The 20,942-nt window shown below is 47.0% G+C and overlaps 1 protein-coding gene across 4 annotated transcripts in view; it reads right to left on the reverse strand.

Annotated features, from left to right (window-relative positions):
- Positions 1 to 20,942, reverse strand: part of RAB27A (RAB27A, member RAS oncogene family) — a 101,195-nt gene that overhangs the window by 69,886 nt on the left and 10,367 nt on the right. For 3 of the 4 annotated variants that reach the window (XM_062205963.1, XM_062205961.1, XM_062205962.1), the window contains exon 2: positions 1,615 to 1,733. The exons of the other annotated variant lie outside the window; for it this stretch is intronic. The gene's annotated coding sequence lies outside the window, so the exon portion shown is untranslated. The remainder of the gene's footprint in view (positions 1 to 1,614; positions 1,734 to 20,942) is intronic. 4 annotated transcript variants of the gene reach the window in all.

Raw genomic sequence — 20,942 nt, forward strand, 5'->3', positions numbered from 1 at the left:
GTGAAATATTGTTCCCCCAAAACCTCACACAGTGAAGTGCTAACTGCCATTGTCTCTGAGGGCAAACTTGTTTGGAGACAGGACCTCTATAGAAGGCATCCAGTTAGGGGGCAGGCATCATGGCATAGCAGGTAAAGCCACCACCACAACACCAGCTCCCACATAGGCATCAGTGTGTGTCCCAGCTGCTCCACTTGCATCCAGCTCCTTGCTAACTACCTGAGAAAAGCAGCAGAAGATGGCCCAAGTGTTTGGGCCCCTGCCACCCACATGGGAGACCAAGAAGAAGCTACTGGCTCCTGGCTTTGGCCTGAACCAGCAGATGGAAGATCTCTCTTCTCCCTCTCTGTGTGTGTCTCTCTCTGTAGTTCTGACTTTGAAATAAGTAAATAAATCCTTTAACATAAAGTAAAATAAATCAAGGAAAAGGAAAGGTAGAAGGTCCACATTCTGGTACAAGAGTTTAAGTAATCTCCTTCATCGCTGGCATCCCGTATCAAGTCCCAGCTCCTCTGCTTCCGATCTGGCTTCCTGTTGATGCACATGGAAAGGCAGCAGGAAATCACTCAAGTGCTTGGAGCCCTACCACCACACGGGAGACCTCCATGGAGTTCCTGGCTCCTGGTGTCAGCCTGGCCCAGCTTTGGCAACTGCAGCCATTGGAGAATGAACCAACAGATGGAAGATCTGTGCGTGCGTGTGTGTGTGTGTGTGTGAGTCTCCCTCTCTGTCATTTTGCCTTTCAAACAAATAAAATAAACCTTTAAAAAAAGAATAGGAGGAAATGCAGGCACAGGTAAACTCAGAGGGAAGCTGATGTGAAGAGGCACAAGGAAAGTGTGACATCTCCAAGCCTAGGAGAGGCCCGTGGAACCCAATCTGCCAACACCGCCATCTTGGACTTCCAGGCCCTAGGATTCTGAGTCAACACACTTCTGTCGTTGGAGCCGCTCAGTTCTGAAAGCATTCGGTTTATGGTGCTCCTTGGTGGCAGCCCAAGCAAACTAGTACTGATGCAGTCTCCGAACACAGGGAGAGCTGCACGGTGACACCTCCCAGCCTCCTCCCCACCCAGCTCTGCGGCAGCAGCATACTTCACTGTGCAGCTGCAAAACACGTGGACCTTTCCTTTGTACCACAGCTCCCTTCTCAAACCCAACAAAACAATCATTTGTAGGCAGATTTAATTCACAGAAGAAACACAGCTACCCCAAAACACATGCTTCAGTTCCCCCCATTAAAGCTATCAACAAGACAAAACCAAAATCCCAATAAGCTGTTATTTTGTGGATAAAAATCTTTAGAGGATGAAAAGACTTAGACTAATCCCTTAGTCAACTCTCTTGTTCAACCTATCCGAGAATAAAAACCCAAGTTCCTTAAAAAGCACCGAAAAGAAAGGAAAAGTGCAGTCACTATTCACACCCAGTCCCTGGTCGCTGACAATGCACTTGTCCAGTTAATTCCAAAAGCAGGAAAAGACCCTGTGAAATCTCCAGGTAAAATCCTAATGATACCTGCAAAGGTCGTTTGTGTTAAACAACACAGAGTTGAAGGACCTGCAGAGCTCAACACCCCTGGAAGAAGGAAAAAAAGATAAATACGAAGCCGTACCTTGGCAGGTGGAGAAATGTTCGTTGTGTTTTTCCAATTCTTTAGAGACCGGACCTGCCGCCACTTCAGCAGTTGACAACTGCCAACCACATGTCCTCTTGAGGAAGGTTAGTTCTTGTCTAACAACGAGACAGAGGAATCTGAGAGTCAGAAGGGCCTATTTATAAGTGTTTTTCAAAAGAGTCTTTTGAAAACACAGTTTGCTCCATCAACTTTCAAAAGCAGGCAGCTCTGTAAAAACCCGCAATCCAGCTAATTAGTCTCAGCTGCCGGTCATACGGCCCAGCAAACCAGTCAAGTGACCTTGCCCCTTTCAAGCTCACTCACGTCTGTTCCTCTGGCCCTGGACCCGGGGCGGCTCCACCAGCCTCTTCCACTGGGGGGAGATGAGTACTGCAACTCTCGTTCGCCCCCCGCCAGAGTCAATAAAGCAGAACGTTTGTTTTCTTGAGAAAACATCTTTAAAAAGTCTCATCTTCTCGAAGCCCTTAAAAGTTATATTAATATTGTTCCTTTACAAATACAGAGCCTGATGCAAACAAGCAATACTGGAGATGAAATGGATGGGCAGGGAGGGGAGGGCTGGATTCCTTACCAGACTACCAGACCTCGCTCCTGGCCTCCAGACCCGCAGATAAAGCTGTCTACAGGGGAGGGGGCCCACCCAGATTCCTGGCTGGCATCTCAGCTACAACACGTGCTTCACTCAATTCCCTCCTTGTTCTTCTCCCCAGCCCTGCTTCAGATCCGCTTCTCTTCCTGTGTCAGGCATCACGCAGTCCCAACACACACCCCGCCAGAAATCTCTGGTCCACAGCGACTCCTCCTCTTCTGCTTCCAATTGGCTCCCACGTCCTAAGAATCGTTCCTCCTCCGACCCTTACTCCTAGTTTTTCTTATCTCTCGTCTGTGCTTACTCGATTTTCTCATCCTCAACCTGGTCCTACTACTGATCCATCCTCTATATTGCACCATCTTCCCGAAAGGCAAATCGCTCTCCTTGGTACAACCTGTTGATGGCTTCCCACAGTGTCCAGGGTGGACTCCCTACTCCTGAGGCTTCTGTCTCCAATACCACTTACAATTCCCTGCCTCCTGCTGACGAGCCACTAGGTTCCAACCAGCACAAACGTTTGCAGCTCTCTAAATCAGTACTTCTCCAAATGTGATCCCAAAATTTGCATCATCAGCACCACCTAGAACTTGTTAGAAATGCGGATTCTTGGGCCCATTATCCTGAGCCAGAAACTCTGAAGATAGGACACAGGAGCCTGCAGTTTAGCAAGCCTTCCAGGTGATTCTGACACACACTTAACTACAAGAGCTACTGCTCTAAACCCATCAAGCTCCGTGGACCAAGAGTCTGAGCCCTGAGGCTCCTTCTGCTAGCGGTGGGAAGTTAGATGCCCCTTCTCTGTGCTTACAATTGCTACACTGGTCATCGCTGTACCATTATCCAATTTATTTATTTTTAAAAATTTATTAATTTTACTTTGTTTGAGCAGCAAGCAGAAACAGAGTTCGCCCAGCTATTAGTTCAGTCCCCAAATGGTGGCAACAGCCAGGGCTAAGCCAGCCTGAAGTCAGAAGCTGGGAACTCAAGCCACGTCTCCAACAAGGGCAGGAGGGAACCAAGCACTTGAACCATCATCAGCCGCCTTCCAGGGTGTTCATCAGCAGGGAACTGGAATCAGGAACAGACCCAAGACTCAAACCTGGGCACCCCAATGTGGGATGAGGGCATCCCAAGGGGCATCCTTTTTTTTTTTTTTTTTTTAGGGTAGAGTTACAGACAGTGAGAGAGAGAGAGAGAAAGGTCTTCCTTCTGTTGGTTCACCCCTCAAATGGCCACTACGGCCAGCGCTGCGCCAACCCGAAGCCAGGAGCCAGGCACTTCCTCCTGGTCTCCCATGCGGGTGCAGGGCCCAAGCACTTGGGCCATCCTTCACTGCCTTCCCAGGCCACAGCAGAGAGCTGGACTGGAAGAGGAGCAACCCGGTGCCCAAGGGGCATCTTAGCACTGCACCACTCACCACTCCAATTAATTTCTCTATCTTTCCTATTGGTTTATGAATCTCTTGAAAGCATGAATTGTACCTTGTTTATCTTTCATTCATTCATCCCATCATCATTTATTCAACACATACAATTCACTGAGGAAAATACTGTGCATGTAATTAACCAATCTACCCCTTGCCTCTCTCATCTTGGCAGCTCCATGTATGACAGAAGATACATTATGTCCAATCTACAAAATCTCACCACCAGCCTCAAGAACTGTGGGGGACTGGCGTTGTGGCACAGCAAATTAAACTGCCACTTGCAATGCCAGCATCCCATACCAAGTCCCAGGTGCTCGGCTTCCAATCCAGCTTCCGCTACTGCTTCTGAGAAAGCACCGGAAGATGGCCCAAGCACTTGGGCTCCTTCTAGCCAGGCAGGAGACCCAGATGGAGTTCCTCCTGCCTTTGGCCTGTCCCAGACCTGGCTGTTGCAGGCATGTGGGAGTGAACCAACAGATAAAAATGCTCTCCCTCTCTGTCACTTTCTCTCTTTCTTTTTAAGATTTTTTTACTTAGTTGTTTGAGAGGTAGATTACAGACAGAGAGAGGGAGAAACAGAGAGAAAGGTCTTCAAATGGCCGCAACGGCCAGATCTGTGCCAATCTGAAGCCAGGAGCCAGGAGCTTCTTCTGGGTCTCCCACACAGGCTCAGGGGCCCAAGGACTTGGGCCATCTTCCACTGCTTTCCCAAGCCATAGCAGAGAGCTAGATTGGAAGAGGAGCAGCTGAAACAGCCAGAACAGGAACTGGTGCCCATATGCAATGCAGGCTTTACCCGCTATGTTATGGTACCGGCCCCATCACTTCAAAAGCATAAATAAATAAATAAATAAATAAATAAAGTGTGAACAACTAAAACATCCTGCATACAGCCAGTCTAATGTTTCTCACAGTCAATAAAGTAGAACTCAATTTCACATCTGACATTAACTCAGATAAATACACACAGTTTCTAAAAGGGAAAAGGATGCATCTTCATGAAAACTTACGTATTTCTCTTTATTATATCTTAACCCTGGCATTTAGAGAATGCTGTAGTAAGGAAATGTAGCAGGATTTTCAAATCCCAGATAGAATTCATTAGAGTTAGTATATTCTGTTTTTTAAAGATATGGTTTTGTTTTTGTTTTTGTTTTTGTTTTTTTTATAATTTGAAAGAGAGTTACAGAGAGAAGTAGAGACAGAGAGAGAGGTCTTCCATCTGCTGGTTCACTCCCCAGATGGCCGCAACAGCCGGAGCTGTGCCGATCCAAAGCCAGGAGCAGGAGCTTCTTCCGGGCCTCCCACGTGGGTGCAGGGGCCCAAGCACTTGGGCCATCTTCTACTGCTTTCCCAGGCCATGGCAGAGAGCTGGATCAGAAGAGGAGCAGCCAGGACTAGAACAGGTGCCCATGTGGGATGCCGGCTCCTCAGGCCAGGGCTTTAACCCACTGCGCCATAGCCCTGGTCCCTAGAGTAAGTATATTCTAATTACAGTAGAAGTTGAGTAAAATTTCATGAAACAATTCTGAACCCTTAGAGTGTCCAGGAATTTCCTAGGGATCTTTTAAAATGCTCATTCTGATTAATTATACTTATGTAAAGCCCAGGACTCTGTAATTATAATAAGCACTCAAATGATGACCAGATCACACTGGCTGATGTTGCTAGTCCTAGAACTACTGTTCCAATTGCAAGTAAAAGTGAAACAATGCCGTTGTTCATAGAACTGCTGGTCTTCCCCTTAAAGCAACAAAACCTTTTTGGATACCTCTGTAATGAAAGTGTTCCAAAATGTCTTTCGGACATATGATAAAGATGGCATACGAAACATACATATGTAAAACAGAAGAAACATACATTTGTAATCTTGCTGTCTTCCAAAATCTCAAAAATAGAACAATAAAGAGATTTATCTCATTTAAACATAAACTCACAATAAAGAGATTTATTTTATTTAAACATAAATTCACAACAACAAATAGCAGGTAAGTAGAAGTAACAAAATGTTGGGAGCTAGGAAGTAGATGCATGGGTAATAGACAACTGAGTAGCAGGTCTGGCAAAACTGACTCCTTGTCTGTCAGTACAGAAATCCAAGAAAACAACTCATCAAAGAATTTCCAGAAAGTCTCAGAGATTCAGAGCTCTCAAACTTTCAGATTTGAAAGAGAGTACAGTTGGTGCTCAAAACAGACAAAATGGTGCAAGTCGGCATTAAAAAATCGCCCAGCACACCAACAGAAGAAAGGAACAGAAGAATTACAAAACAGTCAGAAAACAACTGATAAATGGCAACATTAAGTCCTTACCTAAATATGTGGAAGTTAAGCAACACGCTCCTGAACAACCAATGAGACAAAAAGATCAAAACAGAAATCAAAAAATGTATCCAATTGAACAAAAAATGAAAAAAACAACAAAGCAAAACCTATAGAAGGCAGAAAAAGCTGTGTAAGAAGTAGGTTTCCAGTGATAAGTGCCCATATTAAAAAAAAAAAAGAAAGCTCTCAAATAAACATCTAATTTTAAACTTGAAGAAACTGGAAAAAGACAAACAAAAGAAGCCCAAAGTTAGAAGGAAGGAAATAATTTTTAAAAAGGTCAGTGCAGAAATACAATAGAGACAATGAAAACAATAGAAAAAGTCAACAAAACTGAGAGTTAAGTTTTTTGGAAAAAAATAAAGTTGACAATTCTTTAACTAGAAAAGAAAAAAGAGAAAAGTCAAATAAAATTATAAAAGAAAGGAGACATTACAACTGATACCACAGAAACACAAAAGATTATTGTGATATTAAGAACAACTATACACCAACAAACTAGATAACTTGGGGGCAAAAATGGATAAATTCTTGGAAACATATAACCTACCAAGACTGAAGCACGAGGAAACAGAAAATCTGAACAGATGAAAATCAAATCACTAATCAAAGAAGAGCCCAGGACTACATGGCTTCACTGGTGAAGAATAATTAATGGCAATCTTTCTCAAATTCTTCCCTCTTCTTACCCCGCAAAAAAAAAAAAAAAAAAAAAAAAAAAACTACAGGAAAAGAAATTTTAAGGCCAATATCCCTGCTCAACATAGATGCAAACACCTTCAATAATATATTGCAAACCAAATTTAACAGCACATGAAAAGCATCATATATCACAGCCAAATGGAATATATCCCTGGATGCAAGGATGGTTCAACATATACCCATCAATAAATGTAATATGTAACACTAACAGAATGAAGGATAAAAATTTAATCGTTTCAATAAATGCAAGGCAAACATTTAACAATTCAACATAATTTCATGTTAATAACTCTCAACAAGGCCGGCGCTGCGGCTCAATAGGCTAATCCTCCGCCTGCAGCGCCAGCACCCCAGGTTCCAGCCCAGGTCGGGGCACCGGATTCTGTCCAGGTTGCTTCTCTTCCAGGCCAGCTCTCTGCTGTGGCCCGGTTGTGCGGTGGAGGATGGCCCAAGTGCTTGGGCCCTGCACCCGCATGGGAGACCAGGAGAAGCACCTGGCTCCTGGCTTCGGATCAGCACGATACGCCGGCCGCAGTGGCCATTGGAGGGTGAACCAACGGCAAAAAGGAAGACCTTTCTCTCTGTCTCTCTCTCTCACTATCCACTCTGCCTGTCAAAAAAATAAATAAACAAACAAACAAACAAATAAATAAAACTCTCAACAAATCAGGGCTAGAAGGTGTAACGTAATAAAGGCCACATATGGTTGGATTACAGCTAATAACATACTGAATCATAAAGATGAAATGTGGCCAGCGCTGTGGCATAGTGGGGAAAGCCCCCCCTGCAACACCAGTATCCCATACGGGCGCTGCATCAGGTCCCGGCTGCACTACTTCCAATCCAGCTCCCTGCTAATGCTCTTGGGAAAGCAGTGGAAGATGTCCCATGTGCTTGGGCCCCTGCATCCACGTGGGAGACCCAGAAGAAGCTCCTGGCTCCTGGCTCCAGATCAGCCCAGCTTCGGCTGTTGCCACCATTTGGAGAATGAACCAGCAGATGGAAGACCTTTCTCTCTATCTCTTCCTCTGTCTGTTAACTTTACCTCTCAAATAAATAAAAATTTAAAAAAAGAAGAAGGAAATGTGGCCATTTGTGACAACATGGATGAACCTGGAGGATATTACCCCAAGTGCAGAAACCAGACACACGACAACTACTGTGTGATCTCACTCATCCATGTAATCTGAAATACTCAAACTTATGGGTGCAGAGAGTAGAATAGTGGCCGCCAGGGACTGAGAGGAGGGGAAAATGAAAAGGCAATGGTTAAAAGGAACAGAATTTCAATTATGCAAAATATAAAGTTCTGAAGATTTCCTATGCTGCACAGTGCTACAGCTTACAATACTGCACTGTAGGCCAAGAAGATAGATCTCATTTTAAGTGCTCTTACCAACACAATAATTCATAATATAATAATAGTGGATGCAGGAGGAAGTTTTGGGAGGGATAGATATGCCTATGGCCTTGATGGTAGGGATGGTGTCACAAGTGAATACTTCTCCCCAAACTCACCAAGATGTATATATTAAATACTGACTGCTTTTCATGTGTCAACCATACCTTTGTGTAGCGTTCTTGTGGTTTGTTTTTTTAAGATTTATTTATTTATTTGAAAGGAAGAGTTACAGAGAGAGAGAAAGGGAGAGAGAGCGAGAGAGGGAGATCTCCCACCTGCCAGTTAACTCCCCAAATGGCTACAATGGCCAAGACTGCACCAGGCTGAGGCCAGGAACCAGAAGCTTCATCTGGGTTTCCTATGTGGGTGGAAGGGCCCAAGCACTTGGGCCATCTGCTGCTGCTTTCCCAGGAGCATTTGCAGGAAGCTGGATCAGAAGGACTCAAGCCTTTGCCAATATGGGATGCCAGCATTGCTGGCAGCAACTTTACCCATTGCGCCATAACACCAGCCCCTGTGAAGTGGTTTTTAAAAAAAGAAATTAGAGAGGCACTTGCGCAGCTATTAAGACACCACTTGGCCAACGCCGTGGCTCACTTGGCTAATCCTCTACCTGCGGCGCCAGCACCCAGGGTTCTAGTCCCAGTTGGGGCGCCAGATTCTGTTCTGGTTGCTTCTCTTCCAGTCCAGCTCTCTGCTGTGGCCCGGGAAGGCAGTGGAGGATGGCCAAGTGCTTGGGCCCTGCACCCGCATGGGAGACCGGGAGGAAGCACCCAGCTCCTGGCTTCGGATCAGCGCAGCGCCAGCCGTAGCGGCCATTTTGGGGGTGAGCCAACGGAAAAGGAAGACCTTTCTCTCTCTTTCACTGTCTAAATCTGCCTGTCAAAAAAAAAAAAAAAGACACCACTTGGAGGGCTGACGCTGTGGTGTAGTGAGTTAAGCCACCACCTTCAGTGCCACATCCCATATGGGCACCATTTTGGATCCCAGCTGCTGCTCCACTTCCAATCCAGCAGATGAAAGATTTCTCTCTCTCTTTCTCTCTCTCTCTCTCTCTGACTCTCCTCTTCTCTCTGTAACTCTGCCTTTCAAATAAATAAAAAAATCTAAAAAACTTTTATATATACATATATCTGTGAGTGTATATGTGTGTGTATATGTATATATATATATATATATATATATCTGTAACCTATAACTTGCTTTATCTTTAGTGGCACCAGGAAACTGAAATGTTTGCTTTTGTGAATTCCCTACCAGCTTCATCCTACACAATTTGTTTCAGGGACTAACACATATTTAAAAAATGTAATAGCTCAACTTCATTATGAGGCAAAGACCTGGCAGATTTCCACCAGCGTTTCATGTCTTTTTACCACCATTTCAGTCCTGAATATTTACATCAGGAGCTCCTTCCAAACCTGTGGACAGAAATTGGCACACGCCCGCATGAAGGACATCAGGTATCATACCCAAAATGTGTTTTTAATTTGTACCTCGCTTTCTTCTTTCAGAATGGCATCAAATCATTCAGCCTTCTAATAGACTGTCAAATCAGTTGCTAGACATGGCAATTTTTTTAACTTTTTAAGATTCATTTATTTTTTTGAAAGGCAAATCATCAGAGATAAAGGGAGGAGAGAGGGAGAGAGAGAGGGAGACAGGGAGAGAGAGAGAGAAAGAAGGAGAAAGAGAGAGAGAGAGAGAGACTTCTTCTCCAAATGGCTCAACAGCATGGTCTAGGTCAGGCGGAAGCCATGAGCTAGGAACTGCATCCAGGCCTCCCTCCTGGGTGGCAGAGCCCAGCACTTGGGCCACCTTCCACTGACTTCCCAAATGTGTTAGCAGGGAGCTGGCCTGGAAGCAGAGTAGCCAGGATTTAGATCAGTGCCCATTTGGGATGCCAGCACCCCAGGCAGTGGCTTAATCCATTGTGCCACAATACCAGACCGTAAACATGTTGGTTCCATCCCTGCAAAATAAGGGGTCTCATCACCACGCAGGGGAAATATCACTTCTGACCTCAGAAGCTGAAGCAACTCACTACTCCACGGACGTTAAGTACAGCCTGGAGGAAATGCTCACATCTGTGCAATCCAGGCACAGGCGGGCAAAGTCACTGGAAGAAAAGTTACAAAGCTGGGGGTAGAGCTCAAAAAGGACCACAAGCTACCTGCAGCCAAAACCCAGCCTGCTCACCCTCTAAAAAGCGCAGAGAGCGCAGAGATGGGCAGGCACCTAAAAGATGTCTCTATTTAAGACTCCCAAGCTCCCTCCTCCCATCCTTGCATTTCTGTCAGTGTCCCCACCCAGTGATCAAAGTCTGTAAACAAATACAGGAGAGAATCACAGAACCCCAGGGAGGCCTTGAGGGCCATCTGGTCCACCAGCTCCCGACAGGAATGGATGGATCCAGGACAGGACTTCAGCAAGTATGGTCTGAAGTCCACTAGAATCACCTGGGGTATCTGATGAAAATCCAAAGTTCTGGGGCCCTGGATCTCTGTGAGGAAGGCCGAGGGGATATGCACCTACAACGAGCTTCCTGGTTGTGCACATTCAAGAGCCACTGTTCAAGGGAGACAACAGCTAGCAACAGCTAGCATATGTTTAACTTCTATGAGCTAGTGATCCCGTTATCTACAAAACCTGGCCAGTAAAACCTGCCTACAGGATGGCTGTGAGAATTAAATGCGAACCCAAGTAGCAGCCTCCAGCACACTGCTCCACACCCAGCAGGTACTCAGGAAGTATTCGTCCACTCCCCCGCTCCTGTGTGTGGCATTCTGGTGATGACTATAACAATACTTCATGTTCTGAATTAACCTCAGCAAGAAAGTAAGACAGTCAGGCTGAAGTTAAGGCCTCAGTGCTAACGCATCATCAACTGCACAAGCCAAGGTCACGGCTTGAGCCAATGGTTAGGCTGCAAAACGGACCTGTAGACAGTGGTGATGAAGCTTCTGTGTGCATCAAAGTGCCCCGAATGGCTTCAACACAGGGCCTCAGGGCTCCAGCCGAGTTCCAGGTTCATAAGTCATGGAGATAAGAATCTGCATCTCTGACAAGTCCCCAGATGGACCCAAATCTGCTGCTGCTCCCAGAAGCACGCTCCAGTCGTGAGGCTACAGCCCCACTATCTAAAATCTGAATGATCTGGCGCTTTGCAATATAAAAGGAAAACTACATCACGTGTATTTCCTGTTTGACGCCACACTGGCTAGTTATGCATAAAGAAAGAAAAAAGTGATAAACCAACCATTACTGAAGCAGATTCATTCTTTCTTTCTCTTTTCTCTTTTTTTCTTCCTTCCTTTCAGATTTACTGATTTTATCTGCAAGTCAGAATTACAGAGAGAGAGGGAGAGGCAGAGAGAAAGATCTTCCTTTTCATCTGCTGGTGGCTGCAATGGCTGGGACTGGGCCAGGCTGAAGCCAGGAGCCAGGAGAGTCTTCCGGGTCCCCCCACTATGGGTACAGGGGCCCAACCACCTGGGCCACCTTCTTCTGCTTTTCCCAGGCCATTAGCAGGGAGCTGAACTAGAAGTGGAGCACCTGGGACTTGAACCACCGCCTATATGAGATGCGCGCATCGCAGGCGGCACAGCTGTACTCTGCTATGCCACATTGCCAAGCAGGGACAGGACAGGGAGATGAGGGTTCCACCTCACTGGCTGAGGCGCCAGGAGGAATGCACACAATCTCTTTGAGCCTCTGTGAACTCACCTGGAAGCAGAGGTGGGCTTGCTCACTGCTTTCCAAACCCAGCTGTGCGCCCTCAGTCACTAAGCAACACCTTCCATAAAACGTGATTTTCCCAGCCCTAACCCCAACCCCAACTAATTAGAATCCCCAAGGGAGTCTGAAGGCTGTGTTGTTTTGCATGGATATGTTTTTAAGCCGAAGCTCCTGGAGACATTTTCGGCCAGCTTTGAGGAAGCAAGAACCCAGCAATCGTTCAGGCTTCTTCCGGCCCTGAAGCTCTTGGATCCCTTTGATTTACTGTCCCTGTGCCTGAATCTATGTCTTCCCCTTTTGTATTTGCTTCTGGTGGAGGTTTCTAGCCTATAGGAAGCAAGCACCCTCATCCTCAAACAAAACAATCCATTCTACTTTAAAAATTCATTTCTCATATACCAGTAAACTTGCATTCTAGGTTTAAGAAAGAAAATAAAGTGCAATGCATAGGAGAAAATATGGATCACGTAGGACTGAATCCGCAAAGCACTCTTCTCCAACATCTGCTGATTATTTATTCACTCATACATTTTTAACTCAGCTTTTACCATGGGCCGGGCACTATTCCAGGAACTCAGCATATAATAGTTCACAAAACAAAGTCCCTGTCCTTATAAAGAGAACATTTTAGCAGGAAGAGACAGACAATAAACAAGTGAATTTAAAGACAAAACAAGTTCAAGTAGCAGTAAGTGCTAAAAAAAAAAAAAAAAAAAAAATAGTACCATGACAATGGATAGAGAATGGCTGGAGACCACTCAGCAGACAGCGGGAAGATTTCCTCCTGGAGGGGAAGCTCGAAACTAGAAGTGAGTGATGCCAAGGGACCTCCAGGAAAGTGTGTGGAGAAACAGCACTGAGGAGTTCAGGATGAGTGCAAAGGTCCTGGGGTAGGAGTGAGTTCCGCACTTCCCAGGAACAGAAAGGGAGGAGACGAGGTTGGAGGACAGAGGCTCGGGGATGAGCTGGGTTCACAGGGACCGGCAGTGCTGGATCACAGACGCCCTCACAAACCTCAGGTTTGGGCTTACCCGCACCGCACTGGAAGGCAGAAAGATGGGACTGGGTTGCTTTTTTGGAAGATTATTGACTTTGGTGGAGAAAGGGCTAGGGTTGGGGTGGGAGGCTTGGGGAGGGAGGTGGGTAAGAACGGGACCAGCAGCACAAACAAGAAGGGATGGTGGCCTTTAACTGACCGCTGGCCCGCAGCAGGACTGAGCTGGTTCTGGACGCCTTTACCACTGCTAACAGAATCATGAACTCCTCCATTCATTTCCTGTGATGTTTCAGAAGGGATCCAGGAGGAGACCTTGGTGGTAGTAAAGTGCCACCTAGAAGGCACTTCCTTTGAACAGCAAAGCAACCAGGTTTTGGATGGGCCATGATACAACGGGTTACAAATCAAGAAACCCCAAAAACGATTCGGATGCCACTGGGCACGCTCACACCCCGTATCAGAGAGATACAGGGAGAACTCCTGGCTCTGCTCCTGCTCCAGCTTCCTGCTAACGTGCATGCTGGAGGCCGCAGGTGACAGTTCAAATACTGGGGCCCTGACACCCACACAGCAGGCCTGCATGGAGTTCCCAGCTCCTGGCTTCAGCCTGGATATGGGGAGTGAACCAGCAGGCCGAGGCACTCTCCATGTCTGTCACTGCCTCTCAAAATAAGTTAAAAACTAAAAACAAAAAACCAAAATTTTCAAAGAAATACTAGCCTGGGGCATTTTGAAAAGCCAAAGCAGGGAACCAGCGGACCTGTCTTCTGGAATCCTCTCTGCCATCAGTTAGCCATGTGGCCCGGGGCACAGCACTGAACCTGAACCGAAGGGGAGTCTGGGCTCCATGGTTTCCAAAGCGCACATGAGCCCTTAGATTACACAACTCTGTGCCTGCAGCAGATGGGGCTTCTTTATCTGGGTGTCAAATTGGCTACTGACTCAGGGTGAGGCTTTGTTACCGAGTTTCAATCTCCAAGGGCTGCTCTGGGGAGCAGGAAGTGGGTGCGAATGAAGAAACCGCCCAGTCTTGCTGTTTCCCGGGCACCTTGGGTGCAGGGGAGTGGGGTCAGCGGGAAATTGGGTAACCGATGGTTCTGGCCAGCAAGGAGAGCTCCCCACACAGAGAGCTCAGGCCCATGGGGGCCCTGCAGTCACCATACTCTGTGGCCTTCTTGGCAGGCTTCCGCCCACGTGGACTTGCACAGACCAGCTCTGCACCCACCCACTCACCCTTTCGGTACCCACAATGTCCACTCTAGCCTGCGGCCACATGGGCACCCCCAAGGCCCTCACTTCGCGTGATCCTTGTGGCAGTGCTTCTCAGCCCCCAACACCCCTCAGAATCCCTTGTGGAAATTACTGAAAAAAAATACGGAGGGGGCTGGAGCTGTGGCTTAGTAGGTTAAGCCTCCACCTGTGGCACCAGCATCCCATATGGGTGCTGGTTTGAGTCCCAGCTGATCCTTTTCTGGTCTTGCTCCTTGCTAATGGCCTGGGAAATTAGTGGAAAATGGCCCCAAGTGCTTGGGCCCCTGCACCCACATGGGAGACCTGGAAGAAGCTCCTGGCTCCTGGCTTCAGATGGGCACAGCTGTGGCCACTATGGCCATTTGGGGAGTGAACCAGCAGATGGAAGACCTCTCTCTTTCTCTGCCTTTGCCTCTCTGTAACTCTCAAAAAAAATAAATCTTTAAAAAAATACAAAGGCCTGAAATCACATTCTGCTTATGGCAACTTAGAATATGAGCTGAAGGAGAGGTGAGAAAGAGAAGCGTGGTGGAGTCAGGCTTATGTGACAGAGAGAATGTGTCATTCTGGAAAACGCGAGCAGGAGGGCCGAGTGATTTGTCTAATCAGGGTTTCTCAGCCTTGAGCAGGGCAACCCCTCCCTGAGAGACTGTCATGTGCACTGTGAAACTCCACAGCATCCCTGGCTTCTGGCCACTAAAGGCCACTTGTGATAATCAAAACTGTCCCCAGGGGCAGGCTTCTACTACGGTGGCGAACACAACAGTTGGGACCCCCACATCCCATGTTAGAGTACCTGGGTTCTGAGTCCCAGCTTCTACTAACTTCAGCTCCTGCTAATGTCAACCCTGAGAGGTAGCTGGTGATGGCTCACGTGACTGGGGACATGGACTGAGTTCCTGGCTCCTGGCTCCTGGCTCCTGGCTCCTGGCTTCAGCCTGGTCCAGGTCTGGTCCTTGCAGGCATCTGGGGAGTGAGCCGGTGAGTGGGAACTCTCTGTATATCTCTATATTATATCTTTTAAAGTTTTTTTTTTAATAGGCTAAAAATGTCTGGACATTGTTAAATGTCCCTTAGGGGGAAAGGGGCAGAAACACCATCAGCTGAGAACCTGAGGTGTGACATCACGCAGGTAACTGGGGGAAAGACATGAACATCCAGACCATTTGATGGCTCTCTGTGCCTACAGTGGATGGGTGGCAGAGGACTGGCCTCGTCCCTAACTGGAGAAGCCGAGCTGAGAAGAGCTAGTAGCAGGTTTGGCCACACGAAGTCTCGGGTATCTGACTCTAGGGAGGCACCTCATCTCTCAACAGTGGACGATCTCCTCACTGGTTCCCCAGGTCACTCCCCTGCAGTTGTGAGGTTTGTTATGAAAATTAATCACACACAGCCAGAAACAAAGAAATCCTAACCACAGCTACGGGTTGTGTTTTAAAAGTCTGCAGTATCTCAAGGGAACATGTAAGTCACCACTGATTTCAGTATGTCTCATCCTCACCACCCCACCACCTCCACTGTGAGCATGGCGGCCAAGACGAAGGGTTCTCCGTTATCTCGTGTAACGGGCTGACGGAGACCTTGTCTTTGCTTGTCAAGATACAATCACAGAGATTAGCATCCAACCATCCCTGGACAGGACCCGACCAGCCACCCACGCGGCAGGCTGAACCGCAGTGAATAAGACAGAACAGACTTTCCCGTCTCTTGGCAACCAATTTTATTACGCCCTGGCCTGGCAGCTGGCAAGGCTTCAGATGAATTAACCAACAAGGTTATGAGAAAACAAGATTAGTGGCTCGAAAAGATGACATTCTAGTGGCAGTTAGAAGGAGGTCCATTCTCAAGGCTGCTTTGTTACCTGGGTTCAAATAATTTTTAAAAGAAATGAAAGGGTGCTTCAAAAGGATATGTCTCTAACAGGGGAAGTCCTATATGCCTACCTCCCCGCACTGGGGCCCGCTGTGCATCGTCTCCACTTACTCTACCAGACACGAAGGGGTGAGCAGCTTTGTACAAGAAGGTCACCCGAACTGGCAGGCTTTCAACGAAACAACACTCGGTCATTGTGGAATGACTCTCCCTAAGTCCACCTTAATCAGAGCACTTTCTAATAAACACTCGAAGGAGCCAAAAAGATTAAGGCCTGAAAAGGAATAAAAATACATCAAACAGCACGTTTCCTGGCATCGCAACAGGGAATGTAGCCACATGGTGGCTCTCAGATAGCTCTTGGGGAAAAGTCAAGAATATCACCTAAGAATGACTTTGGCTGTCATGTGTTGATGTGGCGACTCGAAGGGCAGTGTGATAATGGGATGATCATGAGCGAGTGACAACAGAAGCAACAGTCCACAATAACACACAGGCAGGAGACCAACCACAGGTCCCGGAGTCCCAGTTCTCGCTCTGTCACTAACTGTGACACGGCCTAAGGGACTCTCTGGATGTGAATTTCCTTAATTACAGAAGTCTAGAGTAAAATCAAATATTTCGTGACTTCCTTCTAGTCCTTTGCACACTCTTTGAGTGTGCAAGTCCTCTACTTTATGAAGATGGATACAAGCACAGTCACCACAGTGAGCCACAGCTCAGTCATTTTGGACACTATCATGATCAGTGCATTTCCTGTGCATACACATGACCTCTGCCGAGAGCTGCCAGATGCAACACAAGATGCTTAGCTAAGCTTGCAGTTTGGATAAATAATAATACTAATCATAATAATAAACCCTTCCAGTAAAAGTACATACCAGACATTGCATGGGATATATTTATGATTTTTCGGAAATGCAAACTTATTTTTTAAGTGACTGGCTACGGCACAAATGGAAGGGTTTCTCAAGAATAACAGATACAGAAGTGAACGTGTACACACTCCTCTTGAGGGAGGCATCGCTAAACAAAATACGGCAGGAAGAAGACCTCGGTCATACAAGACAAAGAATGTGGCCTCGCCTTCGGAGAACTACACCACCCAACAGCCAGGAAGGCCCCCCCCCTCCACACACTTCACCCTGCAGACAGAAAGCTAGTTACAAACCCTTTATCTCTGCCTCCAACTCGGCGCTCATGTCTGCTCCCAAGCTAATCAGCTGACCGGAAACCAGATCATAAACTCAAACTTCCTGACCAAGAAGCAGAGGAAGAAACGTGGCCCAAGCGAGGCCTGCAGGAGGCGGGATGAGCACGTGAAGCCTACATCAGGGAAAGTCCTCTCTCGGAAAGCCCATCTTGTATTTTAGCAGTGGGGGGATAATTTTGCTTCTTACTGGCTCAGACATTGAACCTGCAAGCCCTGTTTTGTTTCTAGGAGATATCAAATCTCTTAACAATTTATCAGAAAAAAAATACATGGGTCTATCCCATCCATACATGAAAACAAATCTTTCCTATTTCACAGTGAGAATACAGAGAGGACACATTCCAAGATAAGTTTAAACAACAATAGAAGGTCGATTCAATTTAAAATTCACATAAAGGGGCCCGCCCTGTGGCATAGCTGGTAAAGCCTCCCCCTGCAGTGCCAGTATCCCATATGGGCGCCGGTTTGAGTCCTGGATGCTCCACTTCCCATCCAGCTCTCTGCTGTGGCCTGGGAAAGCAGTGGAAGATAACCCAACTCCTTGGGCCCATGCACCCACGTGGCAGACCCAGAAGCAGCCCCTGGCTCCTGGGTTCAGATTAGCCCCGCTCCAGCCGTTGTGGCCATTTGGGGGGTGAACCAGCAGATGGAAGACCTCTCTCTCTCTGCCTCTGCCTCTCTGTAACTCTGCTTTTCAAATAAATAAATAAAATATTTTAAAAAATAAAAGTCATATCAAAAAGTTATTACCATATGCCCTAGGCCAAATTAATTCAATCATCGCTGGGAATTCTCACAATTCTTCATTCAGCAGGGAACCCCACTCAACTGTAGCCAATACTGTTCTTTGAGGAGGAGCAGAATAAGGTGGGATGTATAACAAGACACTGGCAGCTATTGGCTGAAGGAAATTAAAAATATGGACCAGCTGTTTCTAGTGATGACAATAAATGCAGGTTGATCCAGTAATTTAACTGTATGTTCAGCAAAAGCCTAGTGAACACTTACTTTGGCACAGCGGGTTAAACTGCCACCTGTGGCGCCAGCATCCCATAAAGCACCGGTTCCAGTTCCAGCTGCTCCACTTCCAATCCAGTGCCCTGCTAATGCACCTGGGAAAGCAGCAGAAGGTGGCCCAAATGCTTGTGCCCCTGCACCCACGCGGGAGACCCAAATGAAGCTCTTGGCTCCCGGCTTCAGCCTGGCCCATCCCTAGCCATTGGAGCTACTTGGGGAGTGAACCAGTGGATGGAAGTTCTCTCTCTCTCTTTCTCCCTCCCTCCCTCTCTCTCTTTCTCCCTCCTTCTGTAATTCTTTCAAATAAATAAATCTGTACAATGAAAAGACTTAGAAATAAGCTGAAGTCATGTTCTGCCTCTAGGACCTGACAGTCTTGGCGTGGCAATGAGGCCAACAAGCTCAGAAACAGCTGGCAGTCTACAAGAGGCCAAAGCACTGGAAGCAGACACTGAATGGCCCTGCGCGGCCTGCCCAGGTTACACGCAGAGGGGACCTGCTGCCACCATTGGACGCACGGAAAAAGCTCCACCAAAGAGGAGACATGGCGGAGAGAAGAGATGAAGGACATCTTGGTCTGTCTGTGGACATGGCTTCTCTTAGAGAAAAGTGCGAAGCAATGGTAAGAAATACAAAGCAGTCCCTACTGCTCCGTCTTCCATCCCTTGTCACTCATGGTTTTGTTTGTTTGTTTGTTTGTTTTTAGTTCTTTCTAAGTGTCAGAAACCATTCCATGTGCTGTGAAGAACTCATAAAGCATAGACTCTATGAGTGGGAAGCAAATTTGTGTGTGCCTATGTGGGAGAGAAGACAGTGCTATAAAAACCCTAAAGAACAAAAAGGTAAGAAGGAGGCAGACAGTGATGTGAGGGGTTAGAGATACTATTTTATAGGAGGTAGTCAAAGAAGCCTATCTAATAGATGACTTTTGACCTGAGTGACATGAGTGACAGTTGAAGGAAGAGTATTCCAAGCAGAGGAAACAGCAAGTGCAAATGCCCTGCGGTGTGGCTGGGGCACAGAAAACAAAGGGGAAGATAACAGAAGACAAAAGATTGTACTATGGAAGGGCACTGTGCCCACAATGAAGACTTTGTTTTTCCTTCTGAGATTAAAAAAAAAAAATTGCAGAGGGACTGGTGTTGTGGCACAGAGGGTTAAGGCACCACCTGCAATGCCAGCACTCCATATGGGTACCAGTTAGAGTCTCGGATGCTCCACTTCCAATCCAGCTCCCTGCTAATGAGCCTGGGAAATCAGCAGAAGATGGCCTAAAGTACTTGGGCCCCTACCACCCACATGGGAGACCCAAACGGGGGGCTTTTTAAATTATTGTTATTTTATCTAAGGTCTACAAATTTCATGTATTTCATATATACAGATTTAGGGACATGATACCTCCCACCCTACTCTCCCCTCACCCCAAACGGAGTTTCAGGCTCCTGGCTTCAGCCTGGCCCAGCCCTGGCCATTGCAGCCATTTGAGGAGTGAACAAGCTGATGGAAGATGTATCTCTGTCTCTCCCTCTCTTTCTGTAATTCTGCCTTTCAAATAAACAAAATAAATCTTTTTTTTTAAAATTGGAGAGTTTTGAGCAGAGATGGCAGACCATGACTTCTGTGTTGCAAATAGGAGAAGTGAAGGCAGAGACAAAGTAACCCAGGTAACAGCTGATAGGAACTTGGTGGAAGCAATGGCAGTGTTGACTAATGGTTGTTATCCTAGATGTACCTCACAGTAGAATTAGTGGTGCTGGCAAGAAATTCGATATGGAGGAAAGGGGGCATCAAGGATGATTCAGGCTGAGCGTCTGGAGAGTGACGCTGCCCTTCACTGAGCCAGGGAAGGCAGAGGGATCACCGCTTTGGGAGAGGAACACCAAGAGTCTGATGGCTGGAGACGTCAGCCACCTCCAAACCCTACATGTATCCCAAAACTATGGCAGCAGAAATGGAGACGCTGACTCAAATTAATTCAAGGGAGCCCAAACAATCCTGAAAAAGAAATGCAAAGCTGGACAAAACTGGGGGTCTCACAGGGATTGACTTCAAAACTTTCTACAGCTTCAGCATCCTTTCTCCACAAAGCCTGAGAACAAAAGTGTGTCGGATTCTGGATTGTTTCAGACTTTGGAATATCTGTGAATACATCATGAGGTGTCTTGGGGATGGGACCCAAGCCTAAACACACATTTCATGCATGGTGCATAAACACCCTGTGTGAGTGCATATAGTCTAAAAGTCGTTTCCTATGACATTGTTAGTGTGCCTGTATTCTGACTGCAACCCATCTCATACGTTCTGGTGTAGAATTTTCCAATAATTAACACAAAATGTACATGGCACAACATGACTTCCCCATCTCCTCTGCCAAAAAAAGAAATCGGAGGGAACCACCAGGCATAAAGTGAGAACGCCCTGGGAAGGCACAACAGCTGTTAGGCCACCACAGTGAGGAAGAGGCCCTGGGGCAGAAGACCCAGGGGGGCAGCCAAAGCCTGGAGAGGCAAAGCCACCGTCTCCCCAGATTTCCCTAACTTCAGGCCTGACTTCGCTCATCGGTGACCTACGGGGACAGCGACAAGGCTCTGGCAGTAGTGTGCCCAACCTGTCATCACATCAGCTCCACGGCACAGCCTGGTTGCCGGGCCGCAGGAAAGGGGAGAACACCTCCCCTTGCGGCTGTCCCGCAGCCCGGGCTCTCAACAGGGGTGCCAAGGTGCCAAGTGACTAAACTGAAGACTGCAGGAAGGCGCGGAGGACTCGGAGG

Source organism: Lepus europaeus, chromosome 11, assembly GCF_033115175.1.
Source record: "Lepus europaeus isolate LE1 chromosome 11, mLepTim1.pri, whole genome shotgun sequence".
Taxonomy (NCBI): domain Eukaryota; kingdom Metazoa; phylum Chordata; class Mammalia; order Lagomorpha; family Leporidae; genus Lepus; species Lepus europaeus.